The sequence below is a fragment of the Lissotriton helveticus genome, chromosome 5_1 (assembly GCF_964261635.1).
Source record: "Lissotriton helveticus chromosome 5_1, aLisHel1.1, whole genome shotgun sequence".
In the NCBI taxonomy this organism is placed as follows: Eukaryota; Metazoa; Chordata; class Amphibia; order Caudata; family Salamandridae; genus Lissotriton; species Lissotriton helveticus.
In genome coordinates, this window is record NC_136065.1 from 1027328776 (window position 1) to 1027344332 (window position 15557).

General features: G+C 44.9%; 1 long non-coding RNA gene across 1 annotated transcript in view; it reads left to right on the top strand.

Annotated features, from left to right (window-relative positions):
* The window catches only part of LOC144753476 (uncharacterized), a 485329-nt gene extending 472576 nt beyond the window's left edge, over positions 1–12753 (top strand). The window contains exon 6 of the long non-coding RNA XR_013594380.1: positions 12560–12753. This is a non-coding gene — a long non-coding RNA (uncharacterized LOC144753476). The remainder of the gene's footprint in view (positions 1–12559) is intronic.
* The last annotated feature ends 2804 nt before the right edge of the window (positions 12754–15557 follow it).

Genomic DNA, 15557 nt, shown 5'->3' on the forward strand with positions numbered 1-15557 from the left:
AGCGGACGGAAGGCTCTTCTTAAGAATAGGGGTCCTAGGCCGTGAATGGCCTTATATGCAATGCATAAAGCCTTAAACTTGATGCGGCTCCTCACCGGTAACCAATGCAATTGTCGAATGTAAGGGGAGACCGATGCAAATCTAGGGATGGATAGAAGTGTTCTGGCGGCAGCGTTCTGGACAGTTTGCAGTTTATTAAGTACCTTTTGTTGAGTGTTAAGTAGCAGTGCATTACAGTAATCAGTTTTAGAGAATACTAATGTACTGACCAAGGTTTTACCTGCATGTGACGGAAGGTATGGGATTAGTTTTTTTATCTTTTTTAGTACGTGGAAAGAAGAGGAAACCACAGCATTGACATGTTGTTGGAATGTCAATTTGTTATCAAAGATAACGCCCAAGTTGCGTACCTTCGTCACCGGTTCTGGCGGTTGTCCCATTTGGTGCGGCCACCATTGAGGGGACCAGGTGGGTTGAAGCCTCCCGAATGTCATCACTTCTGTCTTATCCGAGTTGAGTTTAAGACAGTTGGATGACATCCAGGAGCTTATTGCCTTCATTCCCCTTTGGAAATTGGCTGCTACTGAGATTCCGTCATTGTAGATCGACAGCACCAATTGGGTGTCGTCCGCGTAGGTAGTGAGGGAGATTCCGCAGGATTTTATGACCCTCGCCAGGTCCGACACGTAGATATTAAACAGTGTCGGACTTAGCGAGGATCCCTGTGGTACTCCACATGGCAAGGAGAAGGTCTGGGATGTGAAATTTCCCAGTTTCACAGTTTGTGGACGGTTTGACAGGAATGAGGCCAGGAGGTTTTTTGCTTTGCCTGTGATTCCTATGGCTTCGACACGGTCGATCAAGGTGGCGTGGTCGACCGTGTCGAAAGCCGCAGATAGGTCCAGGAGTACTAGAACTGCGGCTCCTCCATTATCCATTGTAGACCTAATCTCATCTGCTGCTTTCAGCAGTGCCGTCTCTGTTCCGTGGCCCTGTCGAAACCCAAATTGGGTGTCGTCCAGTAAATTATTGTGATGGATGTAATTTGACAACTGGATATTCATGATCTTTTCAAAGATTTTTGCAGGGAATGGGAGACAGGCAATGGGCCTATAACTAGCAGGAAGGAGAGGGTCTAAACTGGGTTTTTTCAGCAGTGGTTTGATTATAGCTTTTTTCCATTGCGGGGGGTATACACCGGATTCAAACATTGCATTGCAGATGGTGGTTAGGGGAGGAGCAATGACCTCCGAGATGAGGTTGAGGATGTTTGGAGGGCAAGGATCCAAAGGTGAACCAGATTTGGTTCGAGCGATCAATGGTTGAATAAGCTCACGGGAGGTAGGTTCAAAGCCTGTAAATGAGGGATCGGTGTGAGCTGGGGAGTGAAAGGGAATGGTCGCTACCTCGGGTGTAAAAGTATTGAAAATAGCTCTAACCTTGTCCTCGAAAAAATTGGCTAATGCATCAGAAAGGGCTTGAGAGCCTTCTGACTGAGGGGCAGATGGATTGGACAGGTAGGTTACTACTTGAAATAGTTTCCCTGAGGAGTTTTTTGCCTCATTAATTTGGCTGGTGTAGTAAGTGGTTTTTTCTTTTTTTTTTTATGAGTTGTTTGTAGTTGGTGAGAGCGCTTTTGTAGCTAATCTTGTCAGCTATGTTGAAGTTACGGCGCCATTGCCGTTCAAGATTTCTGCAGTACTGGCGCTGGAGTCTGAGCGACTCAGAGAACCAGGGGGCCGATGGGTGTTTTCTGGTCCGGTGAGAAGTTTTGGGAGGTGCTAATATGTTGCAGGCTTTGATTAAAGTCTCCGTATAAGTGTCTGACGCTGCTATGGGGTCGTGCTCATTAAGTGATGGGCTGTCCTGAATCAACTGAGTAAGACGCTCAAGATTTAGGTTCTTCCAGTCTCTAAAAGTATTGGCGTAGGGAAGAGACAAACGAGGGGGCGTGGGTTCAGTAGGGATAGAGAAGCATATAGCAGAGTGATCGGTCCAGATTAGAGGAATGACCTCTGTGATGGAGATTTCAGGATTGTTGGTGAATAATCCATCCAACGTATGGCCTGCTTTGTGCGTGGGTTTTTTTACAATTTGTATGAGACCAACAGTCTCTAAGTCTCCGAGTAACATTTTAGTGTCAGGGTCTTCTGAAACTTCGAGGTGAAAATTAAAATCACCTAGGATGGTGAACTGTGGTGATCCAATGGAAGTCTCGATTATGTGATCCAGACGTGCTAGGAATTTAGCTCTGGATCCTGGAGGACGGTAGATCAACATCCCTTTAAATGATGTTTTGCTGGATAGGCCTATTGAGAAGAGGAGAGCCTCGCATTCAGGATAGGTTGTATCTGTAATGGATATTTTGAAGTGATTTTTATAAATGATTGCGACTCCCCCACCCTTCCTTATAGGTCTGTCTATTTTACATACGCAGTAGTTGTTTGGTGTTGCGTCTCTAAAGTCGGGGCCAGAGGCCTCATCTCCCCAAGTCTCGGTGATGAACAGAATATCTATCTGTTGTGAGTCTATGAACTCGGCGATTTCAAATTTATGTTTTGGTAAAGATCTTGCATTGATCAGGGCTGCTGTTACTAAAGGGGGAGGTGTAGGGGAAAAGATAGGTGATATCTCAATGCAAGTGGGACACTTGAGTGGGCCGAACCTAGGATCATTATAGTTGAAGTTTGGTAGTGAGTGAGAATACCTGGTGGTTTGTTTGATGCTAAGGAGTTGATCCGAAGTGTAAGTTATTGGCACAGAGTTGGTTGCGGGGTACGGGGATGAAGGATCAGGGGGGGTGGCCCTTGGCCCGGTCTCGGCGCGCAATCGTCGCGCCCGCTGCGCTCGTCCGCTGCGCTTCCGGTGATTACACATTCTTATGGAGGGGGGTTGGGGGCGGGGAGGCGGAGGGGGGGCGTGGCCTCGTAAGTGGGCGTGTCCAGTGCCTTAGCGAGGAGAATGGCGGCTTGAGGTTTCCCTTTCCAGCGCTTAATCCGCTGTGAACTAGGAGCCCTGCCCAAGAGTGTCTGGTGCCAAGAGCAAGTAAGTGAGTTTAAAAATGCAAGTTTTTAGTGCTTTAAAATCAGAGTGCGAGCAATTCTACTCCCGGCTGAGCCTCAGGAGGTTCCACAATTTAATCAGGCGTCGCTAGTGTTCAGCGCGCTTTATACCTGTTGCGGGGGGGCGTGGCCTCGTAAGTGGGCGTGTCCCGGGCCTTAGCGAGGAGAATGGCGGCTTGAGGTTTCCCTTTCGAGGAGAATGGCGGCTTGAGGTTTCCCTTTCCAGCGCTTAATCCGCTGTGATCTAGGAGCCCTGCCCAAGAGTGTCTGGTGCCAAGAGCAAGTAAGTGAGTTTAAAAATGCAAGTTTTTAGTGCTTTAAAATCAGAGTGCGAGCAATTCTACTCCCGGCTGAGCCTCAGGAGGTTCCACAATTTAATCAAGCGTCGCTAGTGTTCAGCGCGCTTTATACCTGTTGCGGGGGGGGCGTGGCCTCGTAAGTGGGCGTGTCCCGTGCCTTAGCGAGGAGAATGGCGGCTTGAGGTTTCCCTTTCCAGCGCTTAATCCGCTGTGAACTAGGAGCCCTGCCCAAGAGTGTCTGGTGCCAAGAGCAAGTAAGTGAGTTTAAAAATGCAAGTTTTTAGTGCTTTAAAATCAGAGTGCGAGCAATTCTACTCCCGGCTGAGCCTCAGGAGGTTCCACAATTTAATCAGGCGTCGCTAGTGTTCAGCGCGCTTTATACCTGTTGCGGGGGGGCGTGGCCTCGTAAGTGGGCGTGTCCCGGGCCTTAGCGAGGAGAATGGCGGCTTGAGGTTTCCCTTTCGAGGAGAATGGCGGCTTGAGGTTTCCCTTTCCAGCGCTTAATCCGCTGTGATCTAGGAGCCCTGCCCAAGAGTGTCTGGTGCCAAGAGCAAGTAAGTGAGTTTAAAAATGCAAGTTTTTAGTGCTTTAAAATCAGAGTGCGAGCAATTCTACTCCCGGCTGAGCCTCAGGAGGTTCCACAATTTAATCAAGCGTCGCTAGTGTTCAGCGCGCTTTATACCTGTTGCGGGGGGGCGTGGCCTCGTAAGTGGGCGTGTCCCGTGCCTTAGCGAGGAGAATGGCGGCTTGAGGTTTCCCTTTCCAGCGCTTAATCCGCTGTGAACTAGGAGCCCTGCCCAAGAGTGTCTGGTGCCAAGAGCAAGTAAGTGAGTTTAAAAATGCAAGTTTTTAGTGCTTTAAAATCAGAGTGCGAGCAATTCTACTCCCGGCTGAGCCTCAGGAGGTTCCACAATTTAATCGAACTCTGTTCATCACCACCCCCTTTTCTGAATCATTTTGTCCACCATAAGCGTGGAAGGGTATACTCAGATGTGAGTCCCTTGCTCATTGCACCATCAGGATTCAAGCAAGCCGGGCCGACGACGCCTGAAATGGCAGAAACCTGTCCCCGGAAGCTTGTTTCCTTCCCAGTATAAGAATTGGCTTGGTAGTTTGGTTTGCCCTGTTCCCATCATGCACTGGGACAGGAACAGACTAATTTGCATATAGCCAAGTTCTGAGCTGGGATGGTGCAGTGAGCTAAAAAACGGTGATGGATCAAGCCCTGATCTTTGGACTGGGTAAGAGTGGTCTGCTTAATTCAGGCACTCTGTTCATCACCACCCCCTTTTCTGAATCATTTTGTCCACCATAAGCGTGGAAGGGTATACTCAGATGTGAGTCCCTTGCTCATTGAACCATCAGGATTCAAGCAAGCCGGGCCGACGACACCTGAAATGGCAGAAACCTGTCCCCGGAAGCTTGTTTCCTTCCCAGTATAAGAATTGGCTTGGTAGTTTGGTTTGCCCTGTTCCCATCATGCACTGGGACAGGAACAGATTAATTTGCATATAGCCAAGTTCTGAGCTGGGATGGTGCAGTGAGCTAAAAAACGGTGATGGATCAAGCCCTGATCTTTGGACTGGGTAAGAGTGGTCTGCTTAATTCAGGCACTCTGTTCATCACCACCCCCTTTTCTGAATCATTTTGTCCACCATAAGCGTGGAAGGGTATACTCAGATGTGAGTCCCTTGCTCATTGCACCATCAGGATTCAAGCAAGCCGGGCCGACGACGCCTGAAATGGCAGAAACCGGTCCCCGGAAGCTAGTTTCCTTCCCATTATAAGAATTGGCTTGGTAGTTTGGTTTGCCCTGTTCCCATCATGCACTGGGACATGAACAGACTAATTTGCATATAGCCAAGTTCTGAGCTGGGATGGTGCAGTGAGCTAAAAAACGGTGATGGATCAAGCCCTGATCTTTGGACTGGGTAAGAGTGGTCTGCTTAATTCAGGCACTCTGTTCATCACCACCCCCTTTTCTGAATCATTTTGTCCACCATAAGCGTGGAAGGGTATACTCAGATGTGAGTCCCTTGCTCATTGCACCATCAGGATTCAAGCAAGCCGGGCCGACGACGCCTGAAATGGCAGAAACCGGTCCCCGGAAGCTTGTTTCCTTCCCAGTATAAGAATTGGCTTGGTAGTTTGGTTTGCCCTGTTCACATCATGCACTGGGACAGGAACAGACTAATTTGCATATAGCCAAGTTCTGAGCTGGGATGGTGCAGTGAGCTAAAAAACGGTGATGGATCAAGCCCTGATCTTTGGACTGGGTAAGAGTGGTCTGCTTAATTCAGGCACTCTGTTCATCACCACCCCCTTTTCTGAATCATTTTGTCCACCATAAGCGTGGAAGGGTATACTCAGATGTGAGTCCCTTGCTCATTGCACCATCAGGATTCAAGCAAGCCGGGCCGACGACGCCTGAAATGGCAGAAACCGGTCCCCGGAAGCTTGTTTCCTTCCCAGTATAAGAATTGGCTTGGTAGTTTGGTTTGCCCTGTTCCCATCATGCACTGGGACAGGAACAGACTAATTTGCATATAGCCAAGTTCTGAGCTGGGATGGTGCAGTGAGCTAAAAAACGGTGATGGATCAAGCCCTGATCTTTGGACTGGGTAAGAGTGGTCTGCTTAATTCAGGCACTCTGTTCATCACCTCCCCCTTTTCTGAATCATTTTGTCCACCATAAGCGTGGAAGGGTATACTCAGATGTGAGTCCCTTGCTCATTGCACCATCAGGATTCAAGCAAGCCGGGCCGACGACGCCTGAAATGGCAGAAACCGGTCCCCGGAAGCTTGTTTCCTTCCCAGTATAAGAATTGGCTTGGTAGTTTGGTTTGCCCTGTTCCCATCATGCACTGGGACAGGAACAGACTAATTTGCATATAGCCAAGTTCTGAGCTGGGATGGTGCAGTGAGCTAAAAAACGGTGATGGATCAAGCCCTGATCTTTGGACTGGGTAAGAGTGGTCTGCTTAATTCAGGCACTCTGTTCATCACCACCCCCTTTTCTGAATCATTTTGTCCACCATAAGCGTGGAAGGGTATACTCAGATGTGAGTCCCTTGCTCATTGCACCATCAGGATACAAGCAAGCCGGGCCGACGACGCCTGAAATGGCAGAAACCGGTCCCCGGAAGCTTGTTTCCTTCCCAGTATAAGAATTGGCTTGGTAGTTTGGTTTGCCCTGTTCCCATCATGCACTGGGACAGGAACAGACTAATTTGCATATAGCCAAGTTCTGAGCTGGGATGGTGCAGTGAGCTAAAAAACGGTGATGGATCAAGCCCTGATCTTTGGACTGGGTAAGAGTGGTCTGCTTAATTCAGGCACTCTGTTCATCACCACCCCCTTTTCTGAATCATTTTGTCCACCATAAGCGTGGAAGGGTATACTCCGATGTGAGTCCCTTGCTCATTGCACCATCAGGATTCAAGCAAGCCGGGCCGACGACGCCTGAAATGGCAGAAACCGGTCCCCAGAAGCTTGTTTCCTTCCCAGTATAAGAATTGGCTTGGTAGTTTGGTTTGCCCTGTTCCCATCATGCACTGGGACAGGAACAGACTAATTTGCATATAGCCAAGTTCTGAGCTGGGATGGTGCAGTGAGCTAAAAAACGGTGATGGATCAAGCCCTGATCTTTGGACTGGGTAAGAGTGGTCTGCTTAATTCAGGCACTCTGTTCATCACCACCCCCTTTTCTGAATCATTTTGTCCACCATAAGCGTGGAAGGGTATACTCAGATGTGAGTCCCTTGCTCATTGCACCATCAGGATTCAAGCAAGCCGGGCCGACGACGCCTGAAATGGCAGAAACCGGTCCCAGGAAGCTTGTTTCCTTCCCAGTATAAGAATTGGCTTGGTAGTTTGGTTTGCCCTGTTCCCATCATGCACTGGGACAGGAACAGACTAATTTGCATATAGCCAAGTTCTGAGCTGGGATGGTGCAGTGAGCTAAAAAACGGTGATGGATCAAGCCCTGATCTTTGGACTGGGTAAGAGTGGTCTGCTTAATTCAGGCACTCTGTTCATCACCACCCCCTTTTCTGAATCATTTTGTCCACCATAAGCGTGGAAGGGTATACTCAGATGTGAGTCCCTTGCTCATTGCACCATCAGGATTCAAGCAAGCCGGGCCGACGACGCCTGAAATGGCAGAAACCGGTCCCCGGAAGCTTGTTTCCTTCCCAGTATAAGAATTGGCTTGGTAGTTTGGTTTGCCCTGTTCCCATCATGCACTGGGACAGGAACAGACTAATTTGCATATAGCCAAGTTCTGAGCTGGGATGGTGCAGTGAGCTAAAAAACGGTGATGGATCAAGCCCTGATCTTTGGACTGGGTAAGAGTGGTCTGCTTAATTCAGGCACTCTGTTCATCACCACCCCCTTTTCTGAATCACCAATCCTGATGACAGCATTCATTGAGATCTCACAGACACAAAATGCTGACGTTGTGGTACGAGAGAAAAGCGGCACACAGCTACCATCCTATTCAAACATTGCTAATGCGACCAACGCTGACGGCGATGCTTCACATCTATGCCCGATTAATCTTCTTAACAAGGTAATCCAACTTTCAACTACAATGGTAGACAAATTCTTTACAGACTTAGAAGATTTTATGTTTTCACCAAACAATAACACTGACTTTTGATTTGGCACTCAGTGTTCTGAGAGACTCTGAATTCGAACTTCGTTTTTCAAAACAAAGTCATAACTTTGGAACTCTTTTTTCTATGATCAAACTTTTGTTTTTCCAAATTTGTATTTTTTCATTTTTTGGTACAAAGTAATCTGCTTAATGTAGAACTATTCATAGAGAACTAGAATTCTTTGAAAACTTCCTAGAGGCAATATTTGATCTTGTCCACACTCAAACAGTTTATATTATCTGCCATGGAATGGTCTCATTTTTTTTTCTTCTGTAAATGAGAGCCATTTCATAAATGTATTTTTGTGATTCATTCGGATAGCATTTTCAAATGTCATCTATATGCTTTGAATGAAACATTGCTTTAAATGCGTACATCACAAATGCTTTTCGTGTACAACCAGTACCAATGCATTTTTATGTATTTTGGGTGGGTTTTAACATATCATGTTTAGATATGTTTTTATGTGTTTAGAACTTAGTAATGTCGTACATAAGAAATTGGAGTGGGTGTTGTGTGGCGTTTTAAGCTCTGAGTGAATTTTCCAGATTCATGCCCTTATGTAGGTACAATTCACATTGCCCTTATATAGGCATAGCCCATGCTACCCAAATATAGGTATGGCTACTTCCACCCGTACCAAACATCACAACGACTTCTTGGAAAGCCAAATTAAGCAGTCAGGGACTTCCCCTTGCTTGAATATTGATTTGTCCAAGAACTCAGTTACTTTACAAAGAACAACTATTCCCTAGGGGCTCTTTCCTGACGTTCATATGCCCGACTTTACGTCAAACTATAGCATTCCTAAACAACTTCAAGGTATAAATATACCTTCACTTGCTCTAGCAAGATATAGTGGTTTGGAGCAGTTCGAAGGCCTACTTGCCCGACGCAGCTCGCTACAACAAGTGCAGAAGGAAGCCGACTCTCCAGCTGACGCACTGATCAGGAAGCTGCCCTTCTCCTGCCAAGAATCCAGCTCCAGTGTTTCCGGCTCCCCTTGCAGGATGTTGGGAAATCGAGTCCCGAGACAGAGATACCAGACCTCGTTCATTCTAACAAGGTATGGAGCTGATTAGAACCGAGAGAAACCTTTGGTAGATTCTTGGCAAAAACTAAACCTATGCTACACAATACTTACTTCTTCCCTTGTACTAGACTTAGGTTAGGTACATTGGGGTAGGCGTATTTTAGAAGCACCAGTTGAGTATTTTAGTCAATGTTATTTATGTATGTATTTTTATATGGCTTAGAATCCATACAATGCTCTTATAGTATTATTTCATATTACCTTTCTTGCTGTATGCATTATACTTTGCAGTCTGCAAATGATTGTAGCAGTTCACTTCCCTTGCATGAGAAAGAAGACTGTTCAATAAACCCTTTTTATTGAAAACGCCTGTCTCACTATTTCTCTGCAACTCTGTAGAAACAAAGCATGCACGATTGACTGAGTGAAATACTTATCTATTGTTTCCGCGACTCTGAGTGATATATTCTTATTCTTGGGAAACAAAATTGTCATGTTTATGCGGTTGTAAGAAACGAATCCCTTCTTGTGTATTCAAGAAAGTTTCTAGTGACCTCTGTCTAAGCTGGCACACAAACAATTATGTTTAGTATATTCGATAGAGACCTAGTTGATCTCAGTCCTATGTCAAATCTATAGGATATATTCTTCCAATGCGCAGAGCCTATTGGGAATATAGGAACTACACTACACTAAACAAGAGACAAAGAAGGAAAGCATATAAAAGCTGTAATTGGCCGATGCTGCTCAACCTTCAAAGGAAGTGACGTATTGGCTGCGCGAACCGGTTAGTTGGCAGCAAGTAAGAACTACATTGGAGTAAACCTATAGTAAGCAGCAGGCAGGAACAAAGTCGTTTTATTGAATACAGCATGAGCTGCCTAAGCTCAACCAAAAAATGGCCATTCGTGGGATTGAGACTCATAACGCAATGCATTCCACAGAAGATAATAAGAGGCTTGCAATGCAGTGCATAGTGAATGGACAACACAGTACCTCTAGGACCATAGATTCGTGAATTACTCATGGACATGGATCTTACTTTTTTCCACGGCGGGTTCAAATAAATGAACAGTAAAACTTTCAATTTTTTAAAACATTTAAGGTAGGTGCACAACTATTCAATAATGAACAGCATAGAACTTTCTTTTCTCTTTAAGTGTTCTATTTATCTTATGTTTTTCTTTTCATAAATGCAAATATCCTTCAGTTTCACAACAAAACATAGTTTGATTACTTTTTGTATTGTATTTGTACATACGATCTTCCTGTAAAGAAAAATGTTGTTGTTTGCAAAGGAGTTATAAACAATAATCAAACAAAGTTCATATCATATATACAGTGAATTCCACATTTTGGCATGTTTGGTCATAATCCTACGTTTTGTATCCACCAGGGTACATCTGATTAGTACTCCATGGTAAAATTTTAGTAAGTGATCCTTAAAAAAGTCTAGGCTCAGAGAGTCATTCCGAAAATGTTCAAAGTTTAAACCATTCAGCTTTTTTTGGCTAAACTTTTCGAGTCCTTTTTAATACTCCTATTTACTACTGGTGCTCTGAGTCCTGTGAAAGTGAAAGGTGAGTTGTGTGGGTGTGCCGACGCATTTCGACCTTCGTGCTGGGGACCAGGAGGATTTCAAAGAAGGTCTTCCTCAGGGCAGGGACTGTGTGATAGGATTATCGTGATCTAATGTGGTTTGCCCTACATAAATGAGGTTGTATGGACACAAAATACAATAAACACATTTTGAAGAGTTACTGTTGGAAAAGAATCACAGATCAGCTAGTATGCCTTTATGAGTAAATAGATTTGCGCTTGAGGTGACCTAGCATACTATACAGCTCTTGCATTTGTCATGTCCTAATAGCGGACCCAATACCCTGCTGCTCGTGATTGTATTGTTGCTTTGGGTTTTTGTATTACAGCACGAAAGTAGATGGTCCTTGATGTTTTTACCCTGTTGTAGACAAAGATGGGCAGTTCAAATGAAAAATTGATCTGTTTGAGAAAATGTTTTATCAGGGAATGTACTGTGTTGTAAGTATGAGGACAAAATGTAGTCACACATACAACTTTATCCAATTGTTATTTTGCTCCAGGTTGTAGGAGCTCTTCTCTTGGGCAAAACCAGACTCGCTTCATAGCCATGCTTTTTACTGTCCGCAAGTAGCCTCTGTTTTTCAGTTTTGCAAGTAGTAGATTAGCCTCTCTAAAGTAATCTGTTTTATATATACAGCTGAAATGCAGTCTGAGAAACTGCCCTCATGGTAGGCCATTTCTCAGAGCATGTGGATGAAAGCTTTGATATTTCAACAGTGTTCCTTACTGTCCGCTTATGATATAGTGTTGCGATAAGGTGACCATTGACATTGTTGATCAGTAGGTTTAAAAAAGGTATCTCATCATGATCACTGCTGTAGGTGAATCACAGCTTGTTTTGGGTGTTGTTCAGGTTGTAAAAAATGGTCTCTAGCATGGTGTCAGACTCAGTCGAGATCATAACAATATATTCAATGTATCTTTTCCTCCCTTTAATCGACATTTGTAGAGGTTATTATCTGTGAATAGAAAATGTTGCTCAAAACACCAAACTACCGGTTTGCTAAATTCAAAGAGAAAATTGCCCCCTGGAAGTCTCTCCACACTGTTGATAATACGTATTATTGGAAGCAAAGTAATTGAGTGTTAAGGCAGTTGTGAGAAACACTATCAGGAAATAAGTAGGAACCTGGGTAATGGTGTGTGGTTAGTACTTGACGAATTACCTCAATGCTCTCCCTGAAGGATGTTGGTGAATAAGGATTCTATATCCAGGGTCACCAGAAGCTTGTTATTGAGGCCATACTCCATAGCTTCAGTTAGATTGATCATGTGTGTGTTGTGTCTTATATATGTTTGGATCTGTGGTACGAAATCTTTAATGAAAAGATGTTTGTATTCACTCAAAGGTTCCGATATGGAACCACAACTCCACAGTATTAGTTTGCCTGTTGGAGCAATGTACTCACCTGTGTATAGAGGAGCTTCTCCATCAGACATCTTATATAGTCCTTCTGTGCAGGAGTGTGTATGTGAACCCTAGTTAGGGTAAGCGTTATAGTAAGGCTCTTGCGGTGCAATACTGCACTCCAACTGAGTATAAAGAAGACCGTTCTGTAAGCCAATGTGAACCTGGGTATATTGTTATAAGAAAGCAATGGTTTGCAAAGAACTCATTTAGTGCTTTTTAGTTTTTGGAACAGTAAAATTACTGCAATCAATAAATGTTTAATCCAACAGTGTAAGTTCTCATGGTAAACTATGATTAATTACAGCATAAATCAAATTTGTGAGAAAATCTGTGCACTGGTGAGTGCAAAGCGTAAAAGAAAAAAAAGAAAAAAAATGTAGTGCAAATAGGTAAATGTTTAAACCCTTGTTTGTTTGATGTAGAAATAACTTATAAATATGTTTATCCAATGTAAACACTGAATGGAAATCCGTTTTTTGTTTTTCTGGCGATAGCGATGTTTCATCTCGTACATGTATACACGGGGTGTCATCAGGACAGGAAGATAGCAGGAGGAGCTTATGGGAAATCATATCAGCATTTATAGAACCTGCTTACAATCTTAACAAAAATGGACAAAAAGATTCAGGATATCCCTGGTGTTCAGGCTGCAGCTTGCCAAACTCAGGATGGAGGGAACAACAGCCAAATGGGCCCTTGAGTAGAGGAAGCTGCCCCCAGAGCATGAAGGCTAAGAGGGCCCTGTATGAAAAAAAGTGGTCCTGGCTCATGAAGTGAGTCTCAAGGACATGAACCTCAGGAGCAAGACAAGTATTGGAATCCAGCAGCAATGGTGGCAGTATTCATTCAGTGTCCAATGGAGAGGTAAGAGTCTGCACACCCCAAGCCCTGGTACTTAGCTATGTGGTGAGGGATGATATAGATAGCTGTGTTTCTGTTTGTGAGGCAGCCATGAGAATGCACAGGGTACCAGAGAAGGATTGGGGCGAAGGGCAAGCTTGTGGAAACACATGCCCACAGTGGGGAGAGACACTCTTCTTACACTAGAGTTGGGGGATCCGATGACAAACATTCCTATGAAACCCAGCTTACTCACCAAGTTTGTGCTTACCCCTGAGAAGTATCGCATCAGGTTCAAGGACAGCCAGAAATTGCCAAACCAGTCTTGGGTAGATTTCCTTGACTACTCCAGCAAAGCACTGAGTGGTTGGGCGAATGGCGGTAAAGTGAATTCTTTGAATAGGCTGTATAATCTAATTTTGAGAGAGCAAATGCTTAGTACCAAAACTGATTGATAGCAAGCTAACTGACCCCAGGAAGCTTGAAAAGGTGGCGGACCTCTGATTAACACCAGAGTCCCCAAGAAGTTTCCTGGGAGTGAGCCCAAGAATTTTGGTTCAGGTTTCTCCCAGCAGAGTGAGAAGAGTTCAAAGATGAGACAGACAGGTCCCAGAATAAGGTGGAGGGAAAGGGTTTACATGCCTCTTCAGAGAAACAGGGAGGAGAGCCTGGTGGGTGGTGGCCCAAGATGCCCCATTTCCAGCCCCTGCGCTTTGATTGTTCTTCTGTTTGTCCTAAGAAACCCCCCACTGGTGGGATCTCTGAGGGGGTCGCCAATATGACCTTGGGGGGAGTATTACCAGGGACAGGTGATAGAACATGCCCTAGTCCGATGGAGGAGCTGGTGTTTGAAAGGGTCATCCAGTGCAGCCTCAGACCCTGGGATGGAAAACCAATCTCAGACTACCACCCCTTGACTGGTGGGAGAGAGAGTGTGTAGTGTAGTTCTTATTCCCCTTATAGGCTCTGTGGATAGGAATAATATACACTATAGTTTTGGCATAGGACTGAGGTCAGTATGCCTCTATCAAGTACATTAAACTTAATTACTTTGTGTGCCAGCTAACTCAGAGGTCACTAGAAACTTCTTGAATGAACAAGAAGAGATTCGTTTCTGACATCCGCATAAAAATGACAACTTTGTTTCCCTAGAATTGGAACAGTTCTCAGAATCGTGGAAACAATAGATAACTGTTTCACTCAGTCAATCGTGCATGCTTAGTTTCCGCAGAGTTACACAGAAAGAATAGATGCTCCATACCTTAGAATGAGAAAGGACCATTTCTATGTTCTATTGCCTGATCAGGGAAGTCCATCTAGGTTTTGATTAGTGTACCCTGGCTTTTGGCTTGATGGGTGTCGTATTGGCCCTTTGTGCAGGGTCACCACCAAACATTCTGCTTTCACACCTCTTGTTTTCTGAAAATCGATGTTGTTGCCCTTAGGACCCTGTGTACTAAACCACTGCTAACCAGTGCTAAAGTGCTTGTGCTTACTCCGCTAACAATGGTAAAATTGTCACGTTTAAGTTGCCTATATGTCCCTAGTAGAGTGGTCTTACATTAAAGCAGGGCCTGTAAATCAAATGCTACCAGTGGGCCTGCAGCACTAATTGCGCCACCGACCGACTCAAGTAGCGCTTCAAACCTGTCTTAGGCCTGCCATTGCAGCCTGTGTGCAGTTTTAAACTGCCAGTTTGACTTAGCAAAATTACCCTTTTGACAAGCCTAAACTTTCCTTTTTAATACTTATAAGTCAGCCCTAAGATATGCCCTAAACAGCCCCTAGGGCCGGGTACAGTGTGTTTAAAAGGTTGGTCATGTGCTTCTAAGATTTATATGCCCTGTGTGTGAAAAACTCTTAAATTAGTTTTTCACTACTGCAAGGCCTACTTACATTTCCAAGGAGCTGTCCCCAACATACTCACAAATAAGTTGACGCCAGTCTATTGTCACCCTAGACCTCTGGGCTGGGGAAGGGGAAAAATTCCAGGACCAGACAGTAGAAAGACCTTGAAGTTCCTCCAACTTCAAAGGCTGGTACTAGGTATGAAATTTTGGACCCTCAGACCAACTCTTCAGTTCACTCCTGAACCTGTGGAGGACACTCAGAAGGACTGGCTTGTATTTCAGAGGTCTTCCCTGTTACTTGAGGCCTGCCTTACTCCTTGAACCGAGTACTACCAGAGTCTCCGAAGGGCTGTTTGGCTGGCCTTCTGTTTTGAGTTATAAGGACACAAAAAGCTCCAACAATTTAGACCCCACACCTGGACCCTCCCTGAAGTGGGCCCCACCCTCCAAGTGGAACCCATCCAGTCCTGGACTCTTGTAAGAGGTGCCAAATGTGTCCAAACAGCTAGAAATCCAAACTTGGGACTTAGAATAGTTTCCACTGAGTGTTCTGAGATTTGATAGAAGACTGAGACCTAGGTGTTTGCTGATCTGCCAGAGGTGCATCACCGGTTGTCCTGACCTTGCGGTAAGAATTGCTACTATTTTCTCAGCAGCAGCAAATCCTGTTCAGTGGCTCCTTTTTGGAATGGTATCTGGTCTAGTTGGCAACAGCCTGCAACTTCATCCCGCTAGAGGTTTTCGACAAAAAAGAGAAAAAGCCCAAACTTAGAAATCTTCACTGCTACCTTATCCAGCAGCT